The following is a 7557-nucleotide window of genomic DNA, read 5'->3' on the forward strand; positions in this document are numbered from 1 at the left end:
CAGCCCCAATCCCTCCCAGCATCAGAGGCTTTTCCAATGAGTCAACTCTTCACATGAGGTGGCCAAAGTACTGGAGTTTCAGCTTTAGCATCATTCCTTCCAAAGAAATCCCAGGGCTGATCTCCTTCAGAATGGACTGGTTGGATGTCCTTACAGTCCAAGGGACTCTCAAGAGTCTTCTCCAACACCACAGTTCAAAAGCATCAATTCTTTGGCGCTCAGCCTTCTTCCCAGTCCAATTCTCACATCCATACATGACCACAGGAAAAACCATAACCTTGACTAGATGGACCTTTGTTGACAAAGTAATGTCTCTGCTTTTGAATATGCTATCTAGGTTGGTCATAACTTTCCTTCCAAGGAGTAAGCGTCTTTTAATTTCATGGCTGCAGTCACCACACACAATTATAAATGTACCATGTGGGTTTTCTTTTTTTGCTATTATGAAAAACAGAACTTATCAGAATTCCTATGTTTCTGGGCACAAACCTGCAATGAGGTTATCAATTCAGTTCAGTTCAGTCGCTCAGTCATGTCTGACTCTTTGCGACCCCATGAATCACAGCACGCCAGGCCTCCCTATCCATCACCAACTCCTGGAGTTCACTCAGACTCACATCCATCGAGTCAGTGATGCCATCGGTGGAGAGGTCGGACAGAATGTGGTCCACTGGAGAAGGGAATGGCAAACCACTTCAGTATTCTTGCCTTGAGAACCCCATGAACAGTATGAAAAAGCAAAATGATAGGATACTGAAAGAGGAACTCTCCAGGTCAGTAGGTGCCCAATATGCTACTGGAGATCAGTGGAGAAATAACTCCAGAAAGAATGAAGGGATGGAGCCAAAACAAAAACAATACCCAGCTGTGGATGTGACTGGTGATAGAAGCAAGGTCCGATGCTGTAAAGAGCAATATTGCATAGGAACCTGGAATGTCAGGTCCATGAATCAAGGCAAATTGGAAGTGGCCAAACAGGAGATGGTAAGAGTGAACATCAACATTCTAGGAATCAGCAAACTAAAATGGACTGGAATGGGTGAATTTAACTCAGATGACCATTATATCTACTACTGCGGGCAGGAATCCCTCAGAAGAAATGGAGTAGCCATCATAGTCAACCATAGAGTTGGAAATGCATTACTTGGATGCAATCTCAAAAACGACAGAATGATCTCTGTTCATTTCCAAGGCAAACCATTCAATATCACAGTAATCCAAGTCTATGCCCCAAGCAGTAACGCTGAAGAAGCTGAAGTTGAATGGTTCAATGAAGACATACAAGACCTTTTAGAACTAACACCCAAAAAAGATGTCCTTTTCATTATAGGGGACTGGAATGCAAAAGTAGGAAGTCAAGAAACACCTGGAGTAACAGGTAAATTTGGCCTTGGAATACGGAATGAAGCAGGGCAAAGACTAATAGAGTTTTGCCAAGAAAATGCACTGGTCATAGCAAGCACCCTCTTCTAACAACACAAGAGAAGACTCTACACATGGACATCACCAGATGGTCAACACCGAAATCAGATTGATCATATTCTTTGCAGCCAAAAATGGAGAAGCTCTATACAGTCAACAAAAACAAGACCAGGAGCTGACTGTGGCTCAGATCATGAACTCCTTATTACCAAATTCAGACTGAAATTGAAGAAAGTAGGGAAAACTACTAGACCATTCAGGTATGACCTAAATCAAATCCCTTATGATTATACAGTGGAGGTGAGAAATAGATTTAAGGGACTAGATGTGATAGATAGAGTGCCTAATGAACTATGGACGGAGGTTCGTGACATTGTACAGGAGACAGGGATCGAGACCATCCCCATGGAAAAGAAATGCAAAAAAGCAAAATGGCTGTCTGGGGAGGCAACAAGGTTATAGTGCAAGCCAATTATCAATAATAAAAACTATTAATTTAATATTGCTAAAGTAGAGTTGACTCATTGGAAAAGACTCTGATGCTAGGAGGGATTGGGGGCAGGAGGAGAAGGGGACAACAGAAGATGAGATGGCTGGATGGCATCACTGAATCGATGGACATGAGTCTGAGTGAACTCCGGGAGTTGGTGATGGACAAGGAAGCCTGGCGTGCTGCGATTCATGGGGTTGCAAAGACTGAGTGACTGAACTGAACTGAACTGAACTGAAAGTTTCCTGGAAAAAATTATATTACAAAGTTACTGTCATATAAAGAGGAAATCAAAGAGAATTCAACTAAATAATGCAGGGGGAAAGAGGTGTATCAAACAGTTAATAAAAATATTGTTCTTTATCTGGATTTTGAAATGATTGTAAAAATTACTAATTATTATACCTGTAGCTAATTTGTTTGGGTTTTTTCATAGACAAAACTAATGCTTTTTCATTTTTGTAATTTAGTTGTCTCTCTTCTGATCTTTCATTTTTCATCAGTTTTTCCACCCTCTGTCTAACTTTATATCTTCACAAGATAAATTAAAATGTCTGTTTTGCCCTTAGGCATCAGGAAGGTAATAATATTTAAAATAGATACATTTATATTTACAAATGACAAAATGTCAAAAGTGCTATTCAAATGCCTTAAAAAGTAAAATAAACCATGCTGATAAGGTTCTTGAATGAAGCCTTACCCTGAAGCCAAATTTTAGATAATGAGTAATGATTTCTTAAGTTGGGAGTCACTTTTAACTTAAGAAACAAAATTTTAATTCAAATTGCTGCATGTTTTGCACCAAAGTGATATTTTTGAGACTAAAACATAAGTGCTGTCAACTGTCACAAGTTTGCTATCTACCCTGCCTTTAAACACCACCCTTATGGCAGAAAGTGAAGAGGAACTAAAAAGCCTCTTGATGAAAGTGAAAGAGGAGAGTGAAAAAGTTGGCTTAAAGCTCAACATTCAGAAAACAAAGATCATGGCATCTGGTCCCATCACTTCATGGGAAATAGATGGGGAAACAGTGTCAGACTTTATTTTTGGGGGCTCCAAAATCACTTCAGATGGTGACTGCAGCCATGAAATTAAAAGATGCTTACTCCTTGGAAGGAAAGCTTTGACCAACCTAGATAGCATATTCAAAAGCAGAAACATTACTTTGTCAACAAAGGTCCGTCTAGTCAAGGCTATGGTTTTTCCTGTGGTCATGTATGGATGTGAGAGTTGGACTGTGAAGAAGGCTGAGTGCTGAAGAATTGATGCTTTTGAACTGTGGTGTTGGAGAAGACTCTTGAGAGTCCCTTGGACTGCGAGGAGATCCAACCAGTCCATTCTGAAGGAGATCAGCCCTGGGATTTCTTTGGAAGGAATGATGCTAAAGCTGAAACTCCAGTACTTTGGCCACCTCATGTGAAGAGTTGACTCATTGGAAAAGACTCTGATGCTGGGAGAGATTGTGGGCAAGAGGAGAAGGGGACGACAGAGGATGAGATGGCTGGATGGCATCACTGACTTGATGGACATGAGTCTGAGTGAACTCCGGGAGTTGGTGATGTACAGGGAGGCCTGGCATGCTGCGATTCATGGGGTCGCAGAGAGTCAGACATGACTGAGTGACTGAACTGAACTGCCTTTAAAATCTTACTTTAATGAGCTTGTTTAATAGATGTTTATTATTTATTTCAGGCACTGTTCTAGGCATGAGAGATATGGAAATTGATGCGTCAGCTGAGATGAATTCTGTCTGCTGCTGCTGCTAAGTCGCTTCAGTCGTGTCTGACTCTGTGTGACCCCATAGACGGCAGCCCACCAGGCTCCCCTGTCCCTGGGATTCTCCAGGCAAGAGTACTGGAGTGGGGTGCCCTTCTCTCTAGAAGCTCGTATTCCAGGATGCAGGACAGACAATGAAGACAAATAACCCTACATCCTGTCAGAAGGTGGTAAGTGCAATGAAGGAAAATAAAACTATAGGGGTAGGAGAGGGGAGGGTAGAGAGAGGCTAGGGCTTCCCAGGTAGCTCAGTGGTAAAGAATCCACCTGTCAATGCAGGAGACGCAGGAGACACGGGTTCGATCTCTGGATCGGGAAGATCCCCTGCAGCAGGAAATTGCTGCAGTATTCTTACCTGGAAAATCCCATGGACAGAGGAGCCTTGTGGGCTACAGTCCACAGGGTCGTAAAGAGTGAGTGAACACAAGCGCACAAGGGAGAGGCTGGCTACTTCCTGTCATATTTGAGCAGAGACCTATTTTACGTATTCGTGGTCTGTTGCAGCAGTGGTGGTTGTCATTGTTTATTTGGATCATGAAGTATTTGACCAAGCGAGATCCTGGAGATATACGTTTACCAGAGGCAGATAGGGAGCAGAGAGAGGCAGGAGTCTGGTGTGGATTCAAACCCCAACTCTGCTATTTTCTGCACAGCCTTGGGTAGATCATTTGTCTTTTCTGAACCTTGATATTCTCCTCTTTTGAAGTTTCCCTGAGAAATAAAAGATGTTTTTTAAATGCCTGTTTTTTATACAAATTTTAAATGAATAACTGCTTAATAAATCTTTCCTTTAATCCTTCCCTTGCTCCCCAAGATGGTCCTTTCTGGATGGAAATGCAGGTGCCTTGCTGAGAGTTTTTAGAAGGAAATAGCTTTTCATTGAAGGTCAGTGCAATGGACTTCCCACAAAAGTGAGAAATTTACTAGAAAATTGCTAATTACTTGCAAGGCAGCCAGCAATAACTGAGCAATCAGACAGGAAAATGGCCACCATTGAGTTTGAGAGCTTATGGTCAGCTGACTGGATTTCATTACTCCTCATAAATGTTTGGAATCAAGACAGGCCTAGGTTTGTGTCCCTGTTCTGCCGCCCACTAGCTGCTTTCTGTGGCTTTCTAAGCCTCTGGTTCCTCGAATATGAAAAAGAAAAGGCTATTATGAAAAACTGTGATGTATGCTGCTGAGGCTTAACACTGTGCTGGAATCCAGGAGGCGCTTGGTTTATTTCTGTTTTTGTTATTAGTAGTGGTTAATCAATTTTTGACTCAGGGTGCTCTCCCATTCACCATCTTACCAAGGGGCTTCCCAGGTGGTATTAGTGCTAAAGAACTCGCCTGCCAGTGCAGGAGACATTAGAGACGCGAGTTCGATCCCTGGGTTGGGAAGATCCCCTGGCAAAAGGCACGGCAACCCACTCCAGTATTCTTGCCTGGAGAATCCCATGGACAGAGGAGCCTGGTGGGATACGGTCCGTAGGACTGCAAGCAGTTAGACACAACTGAAGTAACTTAGCACACACACACATATTACTGTGAAAGTAGAAATGATATCATTCATTTTGACAGAACTGTGAAATAAGGCTGAGAGGGAACATGGTTCCATCTATAGTTTCATTCCAGACAAGGATTTCATTTCAGTCCCAGTTCTCCAGCATCTAAAACTGTGTCTGCACCCTACTAGGAGCTCAGAAATATTTGCTGATGGATTGATTGTGTTGTCTCCCAGTTTTCCTGCTGGACTTCACATCTGTGTGTGATAGGATTTCTGAAGCAGACAGGGAGATTTCTTTCTGTCCCTCAAGCAGAGGAAACCCTTTGCCCTCCAATATGGCTAGTGAGACAATTTCTACAGGTCCCGGATTTTTAGTTTTCTGAAGTTCATCATAGCTCCTCAATAAACACACATGGAATGAACTTGCATACAGTCAAACTGAATTAAATGTAAACACAGTAAATGTTTTAATTTAGAGTTTTAAATGCAAACTTTAACATATTAAACCTGGTTTGTAGTTTATTTCCAGATTTCAATGTTTGTTGACCAACGAGTACAAGGAACAGTACTTTTTTCATCTTTCATCGTTTTCTCTTCAAAATCTTGAAGTGGTTATAAACATTAAGTCCCACCAAGTAAGTGTCATTTTCTAAACTCTCAGAGGAAAGGGAAAAAAGACAGCCAGGTGAAGCAAATTTCCACAGATCACACCGGGATCCATGAGAAAGCAAACCAGACTTAGAGTCGTCTTACCCCAGCAGCAGTGAAGAGAGAATGTTATGTGGAAGTGCTTAGGCCCTTACCCTGACAACATATTCAAGGAAATTTCCTACATTTTGTTTTCCACACTTCGGCAAATTTGACCTTAAGTATCTCTAAGGATAGAGCTTGCAAGGTGGCTCAGTGGTAAAGAATCTGCCTGCCACTGCAGGAGATGCAGAAGATGCAGATTCGATCCCTGGGTCAGAAAGATCCCTTTGAAGAGGAAATGGCAACCCACTTCAGTATTCTTATCTGTAAAACCCCATGGACAGAGGAGTCTGGCAGACTACAGTCCAGGGGTCACAAAGAGTCAGACACCACTGAACAACTTCGCATGTAAGGCTCTAGGGATAGCATTTCCTTCCATCTTTAATAAGTACACTTTTTTTTTAATCTGTAGGAATGACTGACTTGTACTGATGCATTTATTCACTTTGTCCTTGTCTCTTTGTGACAGATAGTGCGTATTTTTGCAACAGAGATAGTGAAAGGGGAAGTCTATGGCTGTAAAAAGCAAAACTAAGAGGTACAGCCAGGAATTGGGTCCATACTCTTAAAAAATTATACTCGTTGGCATTATTCTTTAACCAAGAAGGCCATTTGACTTAAAGGATACGAAACAATGCAGACAAATACAGCACCATCCTTCATTGCCTTTAGACGTTGAGAGAAATTGACTGAGTTCAGTATATTTTTTAAATTAACTCTTATTGGAGTATAATTGCTTCACAACGTTATGTTGGTTTTTGCTATATAGGAAAGTGAATCAGTTGTACATATACATATATCCACTCTTTTTTAGGTTTCCTTTGCATTTAGGTCACCACAGAGCACTGAGCAGAGTTCCCTGGGCTGTTATTAATTAGTCAATCCCAGTCTCCCAATTCATCCCATCCCCACTCTGTCCCCCCTTGATAACCATCGATTTGTTCTTTATGCCTATGTTTCCATTTCTGCTTTGCAGATGAGGTCATCGATACCATTTTTCTAGATCCCACATATAAGCAATATTATGCAGTACTTGTTTTTCTAACTTACTTCGCTCTGTATGACCATCTCCAGCTCCATCCGTGTCTCTGTAAATAGCATTGTTTCATTCTTTTTTTGTGGCCGAGTAATATTCCACTGTATATGGGTACTGCATCTTCTGTATCCATCCTGTCAGTGGACATCTACGTGGCTTCCATGTTCCTCTGTAAACAGTGCTGCAGTGAGCATCAGGGTGCATGCATCCTTTTGAATTCTGGATTTCTCTGGATATATGACTAGGAGTGGAATTGCTGAGTCATATGGTAGGTCTGGTAGTTTTCAGGGAACCTCCACACTGTTCTCCACAAAGAACATTCAGTTTACATTCCCACCAACAGTGGAGGAGGTCTCCCTTTTCTCCACACCCTCTCCAGCATTTATTGTTTGTACATTTTTTTGATGATGGTCATTCTGACTGGTGCAAGCCGATACCTCACCGTAGTTTTTATTTGCATTTTTCTAATAGTGAGCGATGGTGATTGTTGCCAGGAAGAGCAGCCTGTCTTATTCCTTTTGGGCTCTGCTGTTGTCCCAGGGCATGAGAGCACCCCCTTCTGGTCTCCTGACTCATTTAACTGGGATTTCTG

This window comes from Bison bison, unplaced genomic scaffold (genome assembly GCF_000754665.1).
Source record: "Bison bison bison isolate TAMUID 2011002044 unplaced genomic scaffold, Bison_UMD1.0 scf7180017864361, whole genome shotgun sequence".
Classification (NCBI taxonomy): domain Eukaryota; kingdom Metazoa; phylum Chordata; class Mammalia; order Artiodactyla; family Bovidae; genus Bison; species Bison bison.